This window comes from Sapajus apella, unplaced genomic scaffold (genome assembly GCF_009761245.1).
Source record: "Sapajus apella isolate SASKATOON/1434 unplaced genomic scaffold, GSC_monkey_1.0 scaffold88, whole genome shotgun sequence".
Classification (NCBI taxonomy): domain Eukaryota; kingdom Metazoa; phylum Chordata; class Mammalia; order Primates; family Cebidae; genus Sapajus; species Sapajus apella.
In genome coordinates, this window is record NW_022437028.1 from 3902527 (window position 1) to 3924284 (window position 21758).

A 21758-nucleotide genomic window follows, 5' to 3' on the forward strand; every position below is an offset into this window, starting at 1 on the left:
AGCCATAGATTGAGTGCTTTTTTTTTTTTTTTTTTACAATTAGGGCCCTAGGGATTCTGGAGCAAGTAAGACAGACTTAGCAGGGCGACGTGACTCACGTCTGTAATCCTAGCACTTTGGGAGGCTGAGGCAGGCAGACCATGAGGTCAGGAGACCGAGACCATCCTGGCTAACACAGTGAAATCCCGTCTCTACTAAAAATATGAAAAATTAGCCGGGCATGGTGGCACACGCCTGTAGTCCCAGCTACTCGGGAGGCTGAGGCAGGAGAATTGCTTGAACTTGGGAGGCGGAGGTTGCAGTGAGCCGAGATCGCACCACTGCACTCCAGCCTGGGTGACAGAGTCAGACTCTATCTCAAAAAGAAAAAAAAGACTCTTTGCTCTCAAAAATATTTTATTTTAGTGGAGGGAAATAAACACATAAGGAAAAATGCAATTTCAGATCACTGCAAGGGGCATGAAGAAGGAGAAACCAGAGAGCAAAACGGAAAGGGATGGGGTAAGGAGAGCACACCAGCAACCAAGCTGACATCAGGGTGGAGAGAAAGGAGGAACTGGGCAGGAATCGGGAAGAGATTTGCTGGGAAGTGAAAGAGCCTCTGTAAAGGCCCTGGGGCAGTGGTGGGGAGGTAAAGTCATTGTGTAGCAGGGACAGAAAGAAGGCCAGAGAACAGTGGCTAGAGAAGACTAGAATGGGGAAAAGTGGAGAATGGGCTGGGCAGGAGGATGAGGGGGAACAAGTGGGAAATTTGAGTATTCTTGTTCCCACCTCAAGAGGGACTGGAATTGTGTTGCCGGCATTTGCAGACTCCTGTTTGTTTCTACCAGCAAACTGATGATATAGGAGGTGGACAGGGAAGTGCTGGGTAGAGAAGGGTGGGTCCCTTGCTGGGGCCCCACCCTTGGGCCTGTGCCCACAGACCTAGGTAAGGACAGACACTCCTGAATTTACACCCAAATGTTGCATTTTCTGAGACAACTCTGACCCACCACGCCCCCGACCCACCACACCCCCATCCTGTGTCTATAAAAAACCCGAGACTCTAGTGGGCACAGACACAAGTGGTCGCACTTGGAAAGGAACACACCAGCAGAAGAACACACTGACAGATATCAGCAGGCGCCGGCTGGCCATCTACAGTGAAAAGATGTGGAGTTCAGCTGAGGGCAGTCAGAGGAGAGTCTGACACTGAGCTGCCCGACTCCAGGGGAAAACTACCCTCCCACTCCATCCCCCTTCTAGCTCCCCATCCATCTGCTGAGACCTACTTCCACCACTCAATAAAAACTTGCACTCATTCTCCAAGCCCACGTAGAATGCAATTTTTCTGGTACACTAGGATACCGAAAGCCCTCTGTCCTTGCGATAAGGCAGAGGGTCTAACTGAGCTGATTAACACAAACCGCCTATAGATGGCAAATTTAAAGAGCGCACTGTAACACACACCCACTGGGGCTTCGGAGCTGTAAGCATTCACCTGTAGACACTGCCATGGGGTTGAAGCCCCACAACCTGCCAGTCTGCATGTTCCCCTAAAGGTCTGAGCAGCGGAGCACTGAAGAAGTGAGCCATACCCGCATCACATGCCCTACAGAGGAGATAAGGGAACTTTTTCCATTTTACTGGTAACTCTCCCACCTGGGGAAGAACCTCCTGTGCCAGATTGTATTTTCCAAAAATAGCCACAGCCATGTTTCTACTCCCACATGCTCTTTGAGACCCTCATCAATTGCCCCATCAAGAGGTAGAGTCTACATCCTCCCCACCACAAACTTAGGTGGGCCCACAAGACTTCCCCAACTCATAGAACACTGCAGAACTGACCCTGTGGGACTTCTAAGGCCAGGGCATAAATGGGGATACAGCTTTCATGGGGCTCCAGGGTAACTGCCCAGTGAGTTCACCTTGCCGGCTGCCTGGAAAGAGCCAATTTATCAAGACAGGGGAATCGCAATGGAGAAAGAGTAATTCATGCAGAGCTGACTGTGCGGGAGACTGGAGTTTTATTATTACCCAAATCAGTCTCCCTGAGCATTGGGGGATCAGAATTTTTAAAGAAATTTGGTGGGTAGGGGCTTGGGGAGTGGGCAGTGCTGATTGGTCAGGTTGGAGATGGAATCATAGGGGTTCAAAGTGAGGTTTTCTTTTCAGATGAAGTCTCGCTGTGACCCAGGCTGGAGTGCAGTGGCGTGATCTCTGCTCACCGCAACCTTTGCCTCCCAGGTTCAGGCAATTCTCGTGCCTCAGCTTCCCAAGTAGCTGGGACTACAGTTGCCAACCACCATGCCCGGGTAATTCTTTTTTTGCATTTTTAGTAGAGACAGGGTTTTGCCATGTTGCTCAGGCTGGTCTCGAACTCCTGACCTCAAGTGATCCACCCACCTCAACCTCCTAAAGTGATGGGATTACAGGCGTGAGCCACTGCACCCAGCCCAAATTGAAGTTTTCTTGCTGTCTTCTGTTCCTAGGTGGGATAGCAGAACTGGTTGAGCCAGATGATTGGTCTGCGTGCCGTTACCTGATTCATCCCGTGCAGGGTCTGCAAAATATTTCAAGCACTGATCTTAGGTTTCACAATAGTGATGTTATCCCCAGGAGCAATTTGGGGAGGTTCAGCCAGAGGCTCCATGACCCCTAAATTGTGATTTCTAATCTCGCAGCTAATTTGTTAGTCCTGCAAAGGCAGACTGGTCCCCAGGCAAGTAGGGGGTCTTTTCAAGAAAGGGCTGTTATCGATTTTGTTTCAGAGTCAAACCATGAACTGAACTCCTTCCCAAAGCTAGTTCAGCCTGCGCCCAGGAATGAACAAGGACAGCTTAAAGGTTAGACGCAAGATGGAATCGGTTAGGTCTGATCTCCTTCACGATCATAATTTCCTCAGTTATTTTTACAAAGGCGGTTTCACCAGGGCATGTAATAAATCCAGGGTGTCTTAGCAGAGTTGGCAGCTGTGATTTTCTCCTTCTGTTCCCTACCGTCCTGCCATCATGGGATCCCCTTAGATAGGTAGAACTAACTCCCCAGAAGGTGTTTAGAAAGTAATTCTCATTAAGCCAATGATAGTAGAACCACAGGACATGTTTTATGCAGACATTAGGAAGGCTGCTCATTAAAAAGCATTTGAGTGGTGTGGTTTTTAATGATCTGGGAGAGTTCCTTGATATAATGTTGGGATAAAGTAATCAAAATGTATGGTTGTATTCATAGAATAAGCCTCATTACTTATTTAAAGCATAGAAAAAAGACAGAACTTACTGTAACCGGGGGAGCGTCCCCAGCTCCAGTTCAGAAGAGGTTATTGGCCTCTCTTACCCAGAAGAATGCAGAAAGGGGCCGGGCACGGTGGCTCACGCCTGTAATCCCAGCACTTTGGGAGGCCGAGGTGGGCGGATCATGAGCTCAAGAGATTGAGACCATGGTGAAACCCTGTCTCCACCAAAAAATACAAAACTTAGCTGGGCGTGGCGGCGCGTGCCTCTGGTCTCAGCTACTAGGGAGGCTGAGGCAGGAGAACTGCTTGAACCCAGGAGGCGGAGGTTGCGGTGAGCCAAGATCGCACCACTGCACTCCAGCCTGGCAACAGAGCAAGACTCTATACGCAATGGTTGTCAAACTTGTGGGGACGAAAGCATTACCTGGAGGACTGAGTCGCACCCTAGAGTCTCAGAGGGAGGAGGGAGGAGTTGGGGCCCAGGAATCTGCATTTCTGACAACCTCCTAGGAGATGCTGCCACAGCTGAGGACTGCTGAGCCAAAGGTTAGCAGTTTCTTCTGGTATTGTGCTTTTGCCTCGCCACTATTTTCCTTGTTACGTTCTCTGAATTTTCCAAATTTCCTACAATGGTGGTCTGTTAGATGTGCAATCAGAAATGAAAACAAGATCAGGCAGGCCGGGCGTGGTGGCTCACGCCCTTAATCCCAGCACTTCGGAAAGTTGCGGTGGGTGGATCCCTTGGGGTCAGGAGTTGGAGACCAGCCTGGAGCCTGGCCAAAATGGTGAAACCCCATTTCTACTAAAAAAAAATACAAAAAGTTAGCCAGGCGTGGTGGTGGGTGCCTGTAATCCCAGCTACTGGGGAGGCTGAAGCAGGAGAATGGCTCGAACTCGGCAGGCAGAGATTGCAGTGAGCTGAGATGACGCCATTGCACTCCAGCCTGGGTGACAAGAGGAAGACTCCATCTCAAGAAAGAAAAGAAAAAAAAAAAACAAAAGAAAAGAGGAAGGAAGGAAGGAAGGAAGGAAGGAAGGAGGGAGGGAAGGAAGGAGGGAAGGAAAGAAAGAGGAAAGAAGAGGGGAGGGGAGGGGAAGGGGGGGAGGGGAGGGCCAGGCATGGTGTCTTACATCTGTAACCCCAGCACTTTGGGAGGCTAAGGAGAGAGGATCCCTTGAGGCCTAGATCCTAATACCAGCCTGGACAACATAGCAAGACCCCATCTCAACAACAACAACAACAAAAATGTTTTAATTAGCCAGGCGTGGTAGTGTGTGCTTGTAGTCCCAGCCACTCAGGAGGCTGAGGCAGGAGGATGGCTGAAGCCCAGGAGGTGGAGGTTCCAGTGTGCTATGATCATGCCCGCTGCACTCCAGCTGCAGGGACAGAGCGAGATCTGGCCTCTAAAACAAAGACAAGCAAATTTTTAGATGAAATATTGAGAATGGGGCCAGGGGAATGAATTAAGAGGCACAAAAGGCTTGTGAAGGGGTTTGGGCTGAGGCTCCCATTGCAGTTAGAAACCCTAAATGTGTGATTGAGGCAGTCAGCCTGCTTTTGGCATTTCCCCGCTGCGTGTACCTGTAGCCCAGGAGTCTGCAGAGAATGAACTATCGCGAATTAGAGTCTCCGTTAGGGAGCACCAGGTAGACCCAGAAAGCCCTCCTTCCAGCTGTCCTTTTGCCATCCAAAGGAGAGGGGGGTCGTCTTGAGTGCACTGGGGAGACAGCAATGAACAAGACCAACATCTGTGCTTCCTGAAAGCCTTGGAGAGAGAACCCCCCCACGGACAGCCCCTTTTTTTTCTTTTTTTTTTTTTTTTTTTTTTGAGATGAGATGCTGATTGAAGAAGAGTTGCAGCTAATGATGGAGGGAGCGTTGGGCTGAGGACGCTGGAGCCAGAAGGTGCTAACAGACCGAGCAGAGCGGAAGACATCACGCACGCCGAGGTGCAAGAGCAGGCTCAGGGATCTGTGGCGGGGCACCTGGGAGGCACCTACCCTGTCTCCATCCCCTCCTTGCTCCTCCAAACCCCAATTCCAACCACGCCAACCCCCCAGCAGCTCCCTCCAGAGACAGCCTAGCTGATGGCTGTTACCCTTTGAGAGCGTGGCTGCCAATGCTTTCACAGTCTCCTACTTGATTAACGGAGCTGCATGGAGGCCACTGAGGCTTGGAGCTCCCCAGCCTTCAGGGGTGAGGACAGCTGGAAGGAGGGAAGGGAACAAGACGCCAGGAGAAGAGGCATCTGGCCCAGGGAGCTTAGCTGCAGCAGCCACCCCAGATTCTTCCGCTTGTCCCTCACCACACCAGAGGTGGATTTCAAGGTCCACCTTTTATTCTGGGAGGCTTTGGGACAGAGCAAGAGAAGAAGTTAGGCAGTGGTTCCCCAATTACAATTACACAGTGCAACAGAACCCCCTGGAAGGCTTGTTAAAACCAAGCCTTCCCCTGAGACTTTCTGATTCCATGGGTCTGGGGTGCAGCCTGAGAACCGGCATTCTAACAAGTTCCAGGCGATGCTGCAGCTGCCAGCTCTGCACTTAGGGAACGAGAACTATGAAGAGAGGCTGCTGGCCAGGTGCAGCAGCTGACGTCTGCAAATCCCAGGACTTTGGGGAAGCCAAGATGGGAGGATCACTTCAGGCCAGAAGTTCGAGACCAGCCTGGGCAACATAGCAAGACCCCATCTCTTCAGAAAGTACAAAAATTAGCCAGGCATGGTGGTGCGTGCCTGTAATCTCAGCTACTTGGGCGCTTGAGCCCAGGAGGTTGAGGCTGCAATGAGCTGTGGGTGCCCCACTGCACTCCAGCCTGGGCAACAGAGCAAGACCTTGTCTCAAAAAAAAAAAAAAAAAAAAAAAAAAAAGAGTGGTGGCTGTCCCTGGAGGAATTCTCTCTCTTCAAGGCTTCTTTCGGGAAGTGTGAATGTTTCTCTTGTAAATTGCTCTCTCCCAAGTGCCAGTTACACAATAGGTCCTCAACAAAGATCTGCTGAATTGACACATCCCTGCATAAGAAAATTCACGGCCGGGTGTGGTGGCTTATGCCTGTCATCCCAGCACTTTGGGAGGCCGAGGCGGACGGATCACGAGGTCAGGAGTTTGAGACCAGCCTGACCAACATGGTGAAATCCCATCTCTACTAAAAATACAAAAATTAGCCAGATGTGGTGGCGCACACCTGTAATCCCAGCTACTTGGGAGGCTGAGTCAGGAGAATTGCTTGAACCCGAGAGACGGAGGTTATGGTGAGCCGAGATCGCATCGCTGCACTCCAGCCTGGGTGACAGAGCGAGACTCCGTCTCAAAAAAAGAGAAAAGAAAATTTGGGCCACAAAGCTCAAGATGGCCCCCACCCCACTTTGGATGGTAAAAGGGAACTTGGAGACAGAGAACCAGTCCCTCCACCCAATTTTATTCCTCAGCTGCGGACACTGGGTTCAGCTCAAAGAATATGTGTCCCCACCCCAAACCCCTTCCTCCTTTTATCCCCTGAGCCTGGAGCTGCCTCATTGACATGCGGCCGGCGCAGCTGCTGGGCTTGCTTCTGGATCACCGAGAAACAGGTCCGATTTGAAAATGTCAGGATCTCGTTAGCAATTCCAGTGGCCGCAGCGGTAATGACTCCTTTTCATGTTCCTGCGTGTTATACCGCATGAAAACTGACACAGACGCCTGGTTTTATAATATCACGGCCTGGAAATAAATGTCCAAAATGATATGAAAATGTACTAGGAAGAGATTAATAACTGGTCTTCCAGGAAGAAAGATAGCCCTTTTCAACCAGTATATTATATATTTTTTCCTCTTAAAAAAGCCTCTCTGATAGCATCTCTCCTTGAGGGGAACTGAATTATATTATCACTCACAGGCGGTAATCAGGTCTGTCAGCTGCAGGGCTGAGCCTCTCAAGGCAGGAGAGGAGTGGGAGGCATTGGAGGGAGAGAGGTCCAGAAGGAGGGCCCTGAAAGGGGCGCTCCTGACCTCATCCATCCCCAACCCAGAGCTTTTTTTCCAAAGTAGGCAAAACCGGTATTGGCTGTTGTATAAGCACCTTTCTGCAGCAAGGAGAGGTTAGATAGAAGCAAAGTGGCATCTATAATGTATACCTGGGAAGACCCTGACTGGCCATGTGGGAGAGCTTTCCTCTCTAACATCATCTTTTTTTTTTTTTTTTTGAGATGGAATCTTGCTCTGTCACCCAGGCTGGAGTGCAGTGGCATGATCTCGGCTCACTGCAACCTCCGCCTCCATGGTTCAAGTGATTCTCCTGCCTCAGCCTCCTGAGTAGCTGGGACTACAGGTGCGTGCCACCACGCCCAGCTAATTTTTTTTTTTTTTTTTTTTGTATTTTCAGTAGAGACAGGATTTCATCGTGTTAGCCAGGATGGTCTTGATCTCCTGACCTTGTGATCAGCCAGCCTCAGCCTCCCGAAGTGCTGGGATTACAGGAGTGAGTCACCGCGCCCGACCGACTGACCCTCTTAAGAGTCAAGCCAGGCTGGGCACAGCGGCTCACACCTGGAATCTCAGCCCTTTGGGAAGCTGAGGCGGGAGGATTGCTTAAGGCCAGGAGTTTGAGACCAGCCTGGGCAACATAGCAAGAACCCCCGCCCCCACCACTGTCTCTACAAAAAAAGAAAAAAAAAATCATCAAACGGCAGAAGGGGAATGAAAGTGGGGCCCAACTCCTGCTATCAGGGGCAGCGAAGAGCTCTGCCTGGGACAGTGGATTGAGGTCAAGAAGGAAGGCTCTGAGCCTGATGACCAGTGTAAATGACAGCCCAGCCCCTGGGGAACTGATTCTAAAGGTCCCAGCTCTCATAACACCTTCAATGTTTTTAACCATCTCTGTGCATGCATCCTCACAGGCACCACAGGAAGGGAAGCCCACTGTTTCCTCACTCTCCCAGCTTTGGCTGTGTACAAACACACACAAAAACACACATGCACACACAGATGCACACACTCTCATCTGCGCACATACACACATGAACGTACAATACACACATGCATACACACATCCACATCCACATATTCACACACGCATATACACACATTCACACACAATACACACATACATATATACACTCACACACACACATATATACATGTATACACTCATATACACACATACATACACACACAAGTATAAAATACATACAAATTTACATATGCACACATGCATATATACACATTCACATACAATACACACAGGCACACACATACATACTCAAATTCACATATACACACATGCATACACATTCACATACAATACACACAAATATACACACATGCACACATATACATACACATCCATGAATTCACACATGCACACATGTATATATTCACATACAATACACACAAACACATACACACATTCATATATGCATGCATGCAATATATACACATTCACATACAATACACACATACACATACACTCACAAATTCACATAAACACACATGCATACACACACACAATACACATACATATATACTCACATGTCACATAGGCACACATGCATATGTACACATTCACACAATACACACATACATACACACATACATGCATGTATGCATACACACATACATGCACTTGCTTGCACACATACACACACACATGCAAGCATATGCACACATATATACATGCACATACAATACATGCATGCATATAAATATGCACTCGTACACTCACAGGTACACATGCGCACACACAGATCTATATACACATAGACCTGTGCACATACACAGAATCACACATACATACACATACGTGCACATGAACACACACACTGTCCTCACAGAGCCCTCTCTCACACCCCGTTTCCAGCCTCAACTTGTCTTGCGGGCTGCACAGCGCACCACCTCTCCAGCCACGACCTAAGCCCTCCTCACTTATACACCGATTTCCCAGCCTTTCCTCCAAGCCGCCTCAGTCTACCCTCAATAAACACTATCTCTAAGTCATTCTGGCTCCAGAATGTGTTGCCTTAGATCCTGGCCTCCCTGAGTACCATTTCTGGCCCCATTAGCAAAGCCCAGGTTAAAAGGAGGCCAAGGTGGCCACGTTTGGTCCACTGCTCAGAGGCCCAGCTGGAAAGAGACTGGACAGCTTGGAATTCCAGGAGCAAAGCATTGGAGTGGAGAGGAGGCCCAAGATGCAATATTTAAGTGATTGTTATCCAGGGCCAGGGGGACCCAAGGTGTAAGCCAGACAGACATGGGTGAAGCTGTGTGCCCCTGACTTCATGCTCTGCAACCTCAGAGCACAGCCACAGCCCAGAAGCAAGCCCTGCCTCCTCCCCTAGAGAGGCACCTTCCCCAACACCAGACCTCAGACAAGGGGACGGGCACCAGGATATTGACCGGTCCTCAGGCTCTTGACCACATTTTTGCTGCAGAACCGAGAGGTACGATGGAGAGATGAAAAATAGCACTGAATAGAGGATCGTTTCTAACGCAAACCAGCAATCTTCAAAAGATGGGGATCGGCGAGATTAATGAGGCCGATTACTGCCAGCTGCTTCAAGGAACTTGAAGGCTTTCGATGTCAGTACATTTCTGATGACAGAGTAATTAGAGCTAATTAAGAAAAACTGAAGCTGAGAGCAGCCCAGTCGATCGTTCTGGCTGAGCCTCAACGTGCCTCTGACCTCCTCTGGAGACCCTGGAAAAACTCTCAGGTGAGCAACCTGTTCTCCTGTTTGGCCCCTAGAAACACAGAATCCACTGAGTCAGGGCAGGGAGACAGGGAGGCAGGCTCAGGGCAGCTCACCCGCCCGACAAGTTTCTAAGGACGCAGTGTGGGGAAGGAAGCCTAGTTCAATCCAAAATCAAGAATCTGATCTGTAATTCCAGCACTTTGAGGCGGGAGGATCACCTGAGATCAGGAGTTCAAGACTGGCTTGGCCAACATGGTGAAACCCTGTCTCTATAAAAATTACCCGGGCATGGTGGCACGTGCCTGTAATCCCAGCTACTTGGGAGGCTGAGGTAGGAGAATCACTTGAACCTGGGAGGCGAAGGTTGCAGTGAGCCCAAAACGCACCATTGCACTCCAGCCTGGGCGACAGAGTGAGACTCCATCAAAAAAAAAAAAAAAATGGGGGGGCCGGGCACAGTGGCTCACACCTGTAATCTCAGCACTTTGGGAAGCCAAGGTGAAAGGATGGCTTGAGCCCAGGAGTTCCAAACCAGCCTGAGCAACACGCTGAGGCCCTATCTCTACAAGCAATAATAAAATTTTAAAATAAGCCAGGTGTGATGGTACATGCCTGCAATCCCAGCGACTCAAGAAGCCGATATAGGAGTTGCTTGAGCCCAGGAGGTCGAGGCTGCAGTGAGCCACAGTCACACCCTGAACTCCAGCCTGGGTGACAGAGCAAGACCCTCTCCCAAAAAAAAAAAAAAAAAAATATGAGAACCAGTAACTGTTCAAAAAATTTTCTCAGCCAGGCACAGTGGCCCACGCCTATGATCCCAGCACTTTGGGAGGCCAAGGCAGGCAGATCACCTGAGGTCAGGAGATCGAGACCAACCTGGCCAACATGGTGAAACCCTGTCTCTACTAAAAACACACAAAAAATTAGCCGGGCGCGGTGGCAGGCACCTGTAATCCCAGCTACGGGTGGGGGCTGAGGCAGGACTATCACTCGAACCCGGGAGGCAGAGGTTGCAGTGAGCTGAGATGGTGCCATTGCACGCCAGCTTAGACAACAAGAGTGAAACTCCATCTCAAAAAAAAAAAAAAATTCTCTTTCGATCAGGTCTGCAGGAGTCACACAAAGTTAGCTAGGAGAGAGAGCCCTTGTTAAATTTTGTCCAACAAAGATTTACACAAAAGCTGCATCTTCACTGGACAGACACATCCCAAGGCAGAAATCGATGCATCATGCTGCTTTTGACTGTGGTCACATGACCAGTAGGTTTTCTAACGGGTGGGCGTGTCTCACGCTATCCCTGCTCCTCACTCCAGCTTCCATTGCACAGACTTGCAAGGAGGCCAGCCCCTGGGCAGAGCTCCTGATGTGTAACAAAAAGGAGGTAACTGCTCTATCCCAAACTCAAGATGCTGGAAAGGAGATAGGTGGACAGCTTGGGGACAGCTCATGACCCTTGGTGTATCCGCCACCTTCTCCCCTGATCCTCCTAGAGTTGTTCAAGGAAGCTTTTTGCTGCAGCTTGAATGTTTTTCTCTTTCAAAACTCATGCTGGACTGGGCTCCGTGGCTCACACCTGTTATCTCAACACTCTGGGAGGCTGAGACGGGCAGATCACAATGTCAGGAGTTTGAGACCAGACAGACCAACATGGTGAAACCCCATCTCTACTAAAGATACAAAGGTTAACTGGCGTGGAAGCTTATGCCTGTAATCTACTCAGGAGGCTGAGGCATGAGAATCGCTTGAAGCTGGGAGGTAGAGGTTGCCGTGAGCAGAGCTCGCACCACTGCACTCCAGCCAGGGCGACAAAGAAAGACTCCGTCTCAAAAAAAAAAAAAAAAAAAAACTCATGCTGAAATTTAATCCTCAGTGTGCCAGTATTGAGAGATGGGGACTTTAAGAGCTGTTTGGGATGCAGGAGCTCAGGCCTGTAATCCCAGACATTTGGGAGGCCAAAGCAGGCAGATCGCTTGAGCCCAGGTTTCAGGACCAGCCTGGGCAACATGGCAAAACCCAGTCTCTACAAAACCTACAAAAATTAGCGGGGCATGGTGGCTGGGGCTTATAATCCCAGCTGTTTGGGAGGCTGAGGGAGGATCACTTGAGCCCAGGAGGTCGAGGCTGCAGTGAGCCAAGATTAAGCCACTGCACTCCAGCCTGGGCAACAGTGAGCCGAGATCACACCACTGCACTCCAGCCTGGGCAACTGAGCAAGACCCCATCTTCTATTAGGTCATGAGGGCTTTGCCCTCGTGAATAGATTAATTCATTCATGGATTAATGGAGTTATGGTTTAATGAACATGGTGGCACCTGCCTATAATCCCAGCTATGCAGGAAGCTGAAGCAGGAGAATTGCTTGAACCCTGGAGGCAGAGGTTGCTATGAGCCGAGATGGTGCCACTGCACTCCAGCCTGGGTGACAGAGTAAGACTCTGTCTTAAAAAACAAACAAACAAACAAACAAAAAACTCATGCTGAAATGTAATCCCCAGTATGCCAGTATCAAGAGGTGGGGGCTTTAAGAGGCGACTGGGGTGCAGGGGCTGAGGCTTGTTATCCCAGAACTCTGGGAGGCCGAGTCAGGCAGATCGTTATCTTGGGAGCGAAACTAGTGGCTTTATAAGAAAAGGAAGAGAGAACTGAGCTGCATGCTCGGCCCCCTCACCACGTGGCGCCCGGGAACTCTACAGAGTCCCCACCAGCAAGAAGGTCCTTCCCAGATGCAGCCCCTTGACCTTGGACTTCTCAGCCTCCATCCCTGTAAGAAATAAATTCCTTCTCCTTAAAAATCACCCAGTTTCAGGTATTCCAGTATAAGCAACAGAAAATGGACGAAGACACTATGTCCATGGCTTACTCAGAGATTGGCATTGAGATAGCAATACAGAAAGATCAGGGAAGCCCCAGAGAGCTCCCCGACCCCACACCCACCACGGGTTTTCTCATCCCTGAGCCCTGTTATCATGAACCACCCCCTTACCCCCACCCAGGGGTAACCCAGCTCAAAACGCAAATTCCTCCAGGCATGAGTCATGAGCACCAAAGTTCCAACTCAAAAGCAAATGACTGACTCCTCCCGTTGAGTCACCGTGCAGGAAACCCACCCTGGATCCAGCCACTCCCTCCATCTCCCACCTCCCCACCCAGAGCAGACGCTGATGGGCCGGCAGCACGGTAGGGTTCTGCAGGGGTGAAAGCGGGGCAGAGTTTCATCACTAGGAAAATAAAAACAAGGCATAAACTCCAAAGCCCATCTTTGAAAGACCCACCTCCACCAGATGGAAGTAATACGCACTTCTCCACCATTTGGTTATGGTCTGTCTGTAGACTCAGAGAGCTTTAAGGCAAAGGCAGAGTGGGGAAGAGAAACACCAGCTCATAAATGAGGCAGCCAGATTCTTCTCCAACAGCCAGAGAAGCCAAAGTGCACGTGCTAATCCCAACGTCTACCCTCACCAGCTGCTCCCACCAGCCAATTGACTCATCTGCAGAATGACAGACAACACATGACTTTTAAGTTCCATGCTCCTCGATGGCTTTAAGTTTCTGCACCCATCTCTGATTCTTAAGGAGTGTTGCTTAAATGGAAACATGGGGAGGGGACAGAACCCTATAAGAACCAGTGGATCCATTTCTTGGCTAAAATAAAATCATTCCTTCTAGAAAACGAACTACAGCCCTGATATGGGCATTAAATCAAGAAGCATCCTGAAACCATATGGTCAGGGCACAAGAGACATGTGAATCCAATTAAAACATTTAAGCTCATTCTCTTTCTTCAGAGAATCACAAAGTCTAACTACCTACACATGTCTGGCGTTTTTCTGAGGTTCGTGATGAGGTTTTCGCCTGCATCATTTGGGGTTTGGATTTTATTGGCTTAATACCAGGTGTGGGTCATGTAACAGAAACAAAATTTGAAAAAAACAAAAAACATCTGGTGTGCTTTTAGTTCCTTATGGTTTCTATGCTTTCTTTGATTTCTTTAGCCATTTTAAACATGCCGTATTTGTTTTGACACCTCTGTCAGCCTGTTGCTTTGCAGTCTCAAGTGTTCTTGTTCTTCTCATTAGAGATAAAGACCTTTCTTGGGCATTAAGTTTCCTGCTTTATCTCTATGGCATCAGGACAAGTGACCAGGAATGCTATTGGATGAGGATCTCCTGGGCTCTCCTGGAGAAACTGGGATGAGGAGCAAGCAAGAACAAGCTTGAGACTCCCTTTGTATTAAAGATGGAGAGCATCCTTCTAACGAAAAGATGAAAATTAATGCATGAACGTGTTAAAGGCTCCTGTGTCTAGCCAGGTGAGGTGGTTCCTGCCTGTAATCCCAGCACTTTGGGAAGCCGAGGTGGGAAGACTGCTTGCAGTTCAGGAGTTCGAGATCAGCATGGCCAACATAGGGAGATTCTGTCTCTACAGAAAATTTTAAAATTAGCTGGGTATTTGGTGGTGCCCATCTGTAGTCCCAGCGACTTGGGAGGCTGAGATGGAAGGATCACTTGAACTCAGGAGATCAAGACGGCAGTGAGCTATGATCGTGCCACTGCACACCAGCCTGGGGAAAAAAAAGGGCTCCTGCATCTTATACTGAGAAGCTGGTTCATTACCAGCAAGTGTAGATCCATTAAACAACACAGTTTAAGCTGCAGTACCAAAGAGACCCAAAAACACAATGGTTTAAATAAGTTAAAGGCATGTTTATCTGTTACTTAATGATCCTGAGACACCCCAGGGTTAGAAGAGCAGTTCTGTTGTCCTCAACATGCAGTTTCTGTCTCTAGGTCCAAAGTGGCTGCTTCGGCTCCTGCCATTACATATGCATCTGAGCCAGTGCAGAGGAGGAGAGTCTAAAGCAAGTACATGCTCATTTCTTTTAAGGTTATGTGGTAGAGGCTGCTAATTATGCATCACAATCTGTTGTCCCCTTCAAGGGGTGCTACATTTGTCAGCCCCTTGCACTTGGTTATGAGCATATGACAAAATTCTCTCCAATAAAATGTAAGAAGCAGGGGATTAGGGGAGAGGATCCTGCAGGCTTATATTAATTCAACTCCCTTTCATTGACCTGCAAAGGAGGCTGGGAGATGCCTACTCTCACATCCTGCCTTCATCATTAAAATGTCCCTGTAGGCCGGGCACGGTGGCTTAAGCCTGTAATCCCAGCACTTTGGGAGGCCGAGGCGGGCAGATCACGAGGTCAAGAGATCGAGACCATCCCAGTCAACATGGTGAAACCCCATCTCTACTAAAAATACAAAAATTAGCTGGGTGTGGTGGCGCATGCCTGTAGTCCCAGCTACTCGGGAGGCTGAGGCAGGAGAATTGCTTGAACCCAGGAGGTGGAGGTTGCGGTGAGCCAGGATCACGCCATTGCACTCCAGCCTGGGTGACAAGGGCGAAACTCCACCTCAAAAAAAAAAAAAGTCCCTGTATTAGTCCATTCTCATGCTGCTAATAAAGACATACCCAAGACTGGGTAATTTATATAAAGAGGTTTAATTGACTCACAGTTCTGCAGGGCTGAGGAGGCCTCAGGAAACTTACAGTCATGACAGACGGGGAAGCAAACATGTCCTTTTTCACATGGCAGCAGCCAAGAGAAGTTCAGGGGAAGTGCCCTTTATAAAACCCTCAGATCTCACAAGACTTATTCAGTATCACGAGAACAGCATGGGAAAACCCACCCCCATAATTCAGTTACCTCTCACTGGGTCCCTCCCACAATACGTGGGGATTAAGGGAGCTACGATTCGAGATGAGATTTGGGTGGGGACACAGCCAGCCCACTTCAGTCCCCATGCAAATGAAAGAGAACCGATGCTCATGGTGCAGACACGGTGGATCGGTAATTGAATTAACTGATAGATTTAAGGAAGCAATTATTTACAATTGACTGTGCTGGGTCAATTGTAAATAATCACTTAGTTAATTCTATGTAGTAAGAATGATAATTTTCACTCGGCGAATGAGGCTCGAGAAATTTGCTCAAAGTCACACAACAAAGCAAGGCTATAAGGAAACACAGGTCCTTCTCCTCAAGCCTTGCATTTCCCTGCACCCCAGGATATTTCTGACATACTTCCCCTGCAAAGCACCTTGGTCTTCCCCATAGAATGGGCTGCTTTTATTTCATTTTATTATTATTTTTTGAGATGGAGTTTTACTCTTGTTGCCCAGGCTAGAGTACAATGGCACAATCTTGGCTCACTGCAACCTCTGCCTCCCGGATTCAACTGATTCTCCTGCCTCAGCCTCCCGAGTAGCTGGGATTACATGCAGGTGCCACCACACCCAGCTAATTTTTTCGTATTTAGTAGAGACAGGGTTTCACTGTGTTGATCAGGCTGGTCTCGAACTCCTGACCTCAGGTGATCCATCTGCCTTGGCCTCCCAAAGTGCTGGGATTACAGACGTGAGCCATCGCACCCAACCTGCTTTGAGTCTTTGTATCTACCACATACTGTATCCAGTGGGTACCAAGACCAGGGATATGACATAAATGTACTCCCTTAGAAGATGCTTTGCTCTCTAGTGTATATGAAGACAGGAAAGTAATTCAAGAAGGTAGCCAGGGCTTTCTCAGGGGACCCGGGTCCAAAACACCTCAGGTGACCGTGACGCCACACTCATAAGGAGAGAGGGACAGAAGCAAGGTTTAAATGGCAAGATGATGGAGGTTGGGAGATGTGTCTCACCCACTGATAACCAAAACAATTTCTTCCTCATCTCAACCCAAGTGCACACACCCACAGACACACCCCAGCCTCTCTTGTTGGGCCCTGGAGCTACCATGCTGCAATTCCTAGGAGATCGTGCTGAGCTATGACTTCATAAATGGACCGTGTCTCTGATTTTGAAAGGCAGTGTATATTATTTTGGCATCTCTATTAATCCATAAGCCATCGTGATCCTCCCGAAAGCCCATTGTGATTGTGGTACAATGGAAAAGCCTGACTTAGAATGGTTCGTTCATTCTTTTTCTTTCTTTCTTTTTTAGACGGAGTCTCGCTCTGCTGCCAAGCTGCAGTGACACAATCTCGGCTCACTGCAACCTGCACCTCCTGGGTTCAAGCGATTCTCCTGCCCCAGCCTCCCGAGTAGCTGGGACTACAGGCACATGCCACCACGTCCAGCTAATTTTTGTATTTTTTAGTAGCGACGGGGTTTCACCATGTTGGCCAGGATGGTCTCTATCTCTTGCCTTTGGGATCTGCCCATCTCGGCCTCCCAAAGTGCTGAAATTGCAGCCATAAGCCACTGGGCATGGCCTGGGAGGTGAGTTTTGAATTCAGTCTGTTCAGGAGTTTGTGCTATACTGTCTCCTAATAAAATGAACGAGAGAATGATTCCAACTCAGGAAAGAAAATGAATAAGTAGGAATATCGATGAAAAGAGAACTAAGGTTGGAAAGAAAGAAGAAAGACAAGAGGGGTACAGAACTGGGATTTTTTTTTTTTTTGAAGCATACTCAGAAGCAGCTAAGGAAGTTTCCTTCAAGCTAGGGTGTACTGAGGGCCAAGGCGGCACACCAGTGGGTCCTGCCTCCTTCCACTGTGCTCAGAGGGTAAACCTGACCAACAGCAACAAAGACATCAGTTCTCAACAAACCAAAGAAGCCTGGGCATTGGCAGTTCCAAGTTGAATGTAGTGGCTCAACCATATCATCAAAGACATAGGCTCCTTCTGTCTTCCTGTGGTACCATCCCTAGGGTGTTGGCTTTCTGTCCTTGGACTCATCACCTCATGATCACAAAAGGGCTGCTGAATCACCATCAAACAACGTTTAAGATGAGAAGATGGCAAAGTACAGGAAAGCTTTGTTTCTGTAGCATCCTCTATGTTAGAGAAAGACATCTTTCCCAGGAGCCCCCCAACATCCTGCATCCTGCTTATTGGCTGGAATAGGTCTCATGGCCACCCCGCAATCATTGGCAAAGAGGAAGTGGATTATCATGATTGATCTGGGAAATTTAAGGTTCATTCTCTGAGTTGAGGGCAGGTTTACCTTCGCTGAGCCCATTGCTGCCTGAAAATAGAAAACTGGGGCCTGCTGGCATGGAAGGAGGAAGTGTGGATGGCAGTTGAGTGGACAGTGCTCTAGCTTGAAGTGTTCCTGCCTAGAACTAATGCTTCAAATCCTTGGGCATTGCAGGGATTCGAATATCCATGCTCAAGAAACTGAAAGTCACTTCTCAGAGGAGAAGGCCAGAGCTGAGATGAGACTTGTCCAGGGTGAAAGATCACCTGGGCCAGTCATGGTGGTTCATGCCTGTAATCCCAGCACTTCGGGAGGCCGAGGCAGGTGGATCACCTGAGCTCAGGAGTTTGAGACCACCCTCAGGAACATGGTGAAACCCCCTCTCAACTAAAATACAAAAAATTAGCTGGGCATGGTGGTGCACACCTGCAGTCCCAGCTCTAGGGAGGCTGAGACAAGAGAATCACTTGAACTCAGGAGGCAGAGGCTGCAGCGAGCCAAGATCACGCCACTGCACTCCAGCCTGGTTACAGAGCGAGACTCCATCTCAAAAAAACAATTTATAAAGACAGGATCCCACGTGCTGGCCAGGCTGGTTTCAAACTCCCTCCTGGCCTAAATGATCCTTCCTGCCTCAGCCTCCCAAAGTGCTGGGATTACAGGCGTGAGCCATTACACCCAGCCAAATATCCTCTTCCCATAAAGACAACAGTGATATCAGATAGGGTTTGCCCTAAAGACCTCATTTTAGCTCAGTTATCTCTGTAAAGAACTTATGGCCAAATGCAGTGACATTCTGAGATACTAAGGGTTAGGACTCTGTCTCTTAGTCTGTTTTCTATTGCTTATAACAGAATACCCAAAATTGGGTAATTTGCCAAAAAAAAAAAAAAAAGATTTTATTTATTTATTTATTTGAGGCAGATTCTTGCTCTGTTACGGAGGCCAGAGTGCAGTGGCACAATCTCAGCTCACTGCAAACAACCACCTCCCAGGTTCAGGCAACTCTCCTGCCTCAGCCTCCCAAGCAGCTGGGACTATAGGTGCTCACCACCATTCCCAGCTTATTTGTGTATTTTTAGTAGAGATGGGGTTTCACCATGTTTACCTAAGTTCCTTTCTTAGGCCACTGTTCCAGACCTAAAAAAGGAACTTATTTCTTATGGAGGCTGGGAAGGCCAAGGTTGAGGGACTGTGTCTGGTGAGGACCTTCCTGCTGGTGGGGACTCTCTACAGCAACCCAAGGTGGTGCAGGGCATCGCATGGTGAGGGGCTGAGCATGTAACATGCTCACTCAGGTCTTCCTTCCTCTTCTTATAAAGCCACCAGTCTCATTCCCATGAAAAGCAAGTAATCCATTAATCCAGGATAGCTCTGGTCTCATGACTCAGTCACCTCATCATAGCAGATTTCAACGTGGTGGGCGTTGGGGACACTGGACATAGTTTAGCTTATAACAGGGGTTAAGAAGACAGACTCTGGGACCCAAATGCTTGAGCACCAGCCGTGGCAAGTTACCTTATCTATGACAAGTTACTTAGCTATCCTGTACCCCAATTTTTACATGTACAAAATGAGCTTAATAATAGTGACTACTTTGAGAGGCTGTTCTAAGAGTCAATTAAATAGTAAAATCTTTCGAATAGCCTCTGGCGCAGAGGAAGAGCTATAGAAATGTTAGCTGTTGTTATTACTATTGCCACAGCTACATCATGTCTGCGTTTTACTTCTATGGAATCACCTTTTCCAAGCTGAAATTTTACAAAGTAATGAAAATGAAAGCAGTAACACCGCTACCAAGTATTGATCTCAGTAAGCATCGGGCAGAGGCCAAGTGCTTTACAAACTTCACCACCTTGGATCTCGGGAGATACTGTGGTTTCAAAATGGCCTCGGCTTTTAAAAGGCCAAGAGTGACCACACGTGATGGCTCACACCTGTAACCCCAGCATTTTGGGAGGCCAAGGTGGGCAAATTACTTGAGGTCAGGAGTTCAAGACCAGCCTGGCCAACATAGCAAAACCCCTCTCTACTAAAAATACAAAAGTTAGCTGAGTGTGGTGGTGCACACCTGTAATCCCAGCTCGGGAGGCTGAGGCAGGAGAATCTCTTGAACCCAGGAGGCAGAAGTTGCAGTGAGCCGAGATCATGCCACCGCATTCCAGCCCGGGTGCACATAAAGGCCAAGAGGATTTTGGGGTCAGGTCCTAACTACACTTATAAATAAAATCTAGATAAAATCAGAATCAAAAGCTGACGCTTGACCATCACCAGGATTGGTGGTAATTCTGGTCTGTCTTACTCCATCTGGGCTACCGTGACAAAATTCCATAGACAGGATAGCTTATAAACAACAGAAATTTAGCTGTGTGTGGTGGCTCACATCTGGCATCCTGGCTCCTTGGGAAGCTGAGGCGGGCCGAGCAATTGAGGCCAAGAGTTCGGGATCAGCCTGGATAATCTACCCAGTCTCCCCTCTCTAAAAACAAAAACTAAAAAAGTAGCCAGGTATGGTGGTGCACACCTGTAGTCCCAGCTACGTGGGAGGTTGAGGTGGGAGGATCGCTTGAGCCCAGGAATATGAGGCTGCAGTGTGCCATGATCATGCCACTGTACTACAACCCGGGTGACAGAGCAAGACCCCATTTCTAAGAAAAAAAAAATTTTTTTGAGATGGAGTCTTGCTCTGTCACCCAGGCTAGAGTGCAGTAGCACAATCTCGGCTCACCGCAACCTCCGCCTCCTGGGTTCAAGTGATTCTCCTGTCTCAGCCTTCTGAGTAGCTGGGATTACAGACGCCAGCCACCACGCCCAGCTAATTTTTGTATTTTTAGTAGAGACAGGGTTTCACCATGTTGGCCAGGCTGGTCTCGAACTCCTGACCTCATGATCCACCCACCTCAGCCTCTCAAAGTGCTGGGATTACAGGCATGAGCCACCATGCCCAGTCTGAAAAATTTTAATAATAAATAAAATAAGTACATTAACAACAGAAATTTATTTCTCACAGTTCAGAAGGACAGGAAGTCTCAGGAGCAAGTCACTGACAGATTCAGCAGCTGGTAAGGCGACACTGTGCCATCGATAGCACCTTTTCACTCCAACCTCACATGGCAGGAAGGTCTCTTATAAGGATCTTAATCCTGTTCATGAAGTCTTCACTCCCCCATTGACCTGATCACCTCCCAAAAGCTCCACTACTTCCTGATACCATCATCTTGGAGGTGTAAAAGAAAAATACATCTTGGGACCCCAAAATCACTAAGCTAAAGGGAAAAGTCAAGCTGGAAACATTAGGGTGCAAACCTGCCTCCCATACTATTCAAAGTCATCCCTCTCCTCACTGCGATAAATGCACATCTGACTGCCTCCTTTGGAAAGAATAATCAGAAACTCACAAGTATGCCACCCTTCCGTGGCCTGGAAGCCCCTCCCTGCTTCAAATTGTCCCACCTTTCTGGAGGGAGCCAATGTTCATCTTACACATGCTGACTGATGTCTTACGTCTCCCTAAAATGTATGAAACCAAGCCGTGCCCCAACCACCTTGGGCATATGTCATCAGGACGCCCTGAGGCTGCGTCATGGGTGCACATCTTCAACCTTGGCAAAATATATTTTCTAAATTAACTTAGACCTGTCTCAGGTATTTGGGGTACACAGGTGAGGGTTTCAATATATGAATTTGGACAGGACGTACACATTCTGACCATAGCACTGTCTTAGCACCATTGTTAATTACTTGGAAGGGGGAAGCATGGGCTAGAGGCCAGGGCATAGCTCAGAGGCAGACTTCTGTGGTCTCTGGCCTGCTTCTGACCAGCTCTAGCTGCCCACAGCAGGGCCACAGAGGGAGGTACACCCTGAAGGCACCGCTGTCTCTTGCTGTAGAGGTGA

General features: G+C 48.5%; 2 long non-coding RNA genes across 2 annotated transcripts; one reads left to right on the forward strand and one right to left on the reverse strand.

Annotated features, from left to right (window-relative positions):
• Positions 1-1228: 1228 nt before the first annotated feature.
• LOC116534511 lies at positions 1229-20512 on the forward strand. Its single transcript, XR_004261761.1, has 3 exons — positions 1229-1314; positions 18950-18954; positions 20502-20512. It is a non-coding gene; the product is annotated as an uncharacterized LOC116534511 (long non-coding RNA).
• On the reverse strand, positions 1256-19346 carry LOC116534512. Its single transcript, XR_004261762.1, has 3 exons — positions 19336-19346; positions 3639-3646; positions 1256-1338 (listed from the first exon to the last, which is right to left on the reverse strand). It is a non-coding gene; the product is annotated as an uncharacterized LOC116534512 (long non-coding RNA).
• Positions 20513-21758: the final 1246 nt, after the last annotated feature.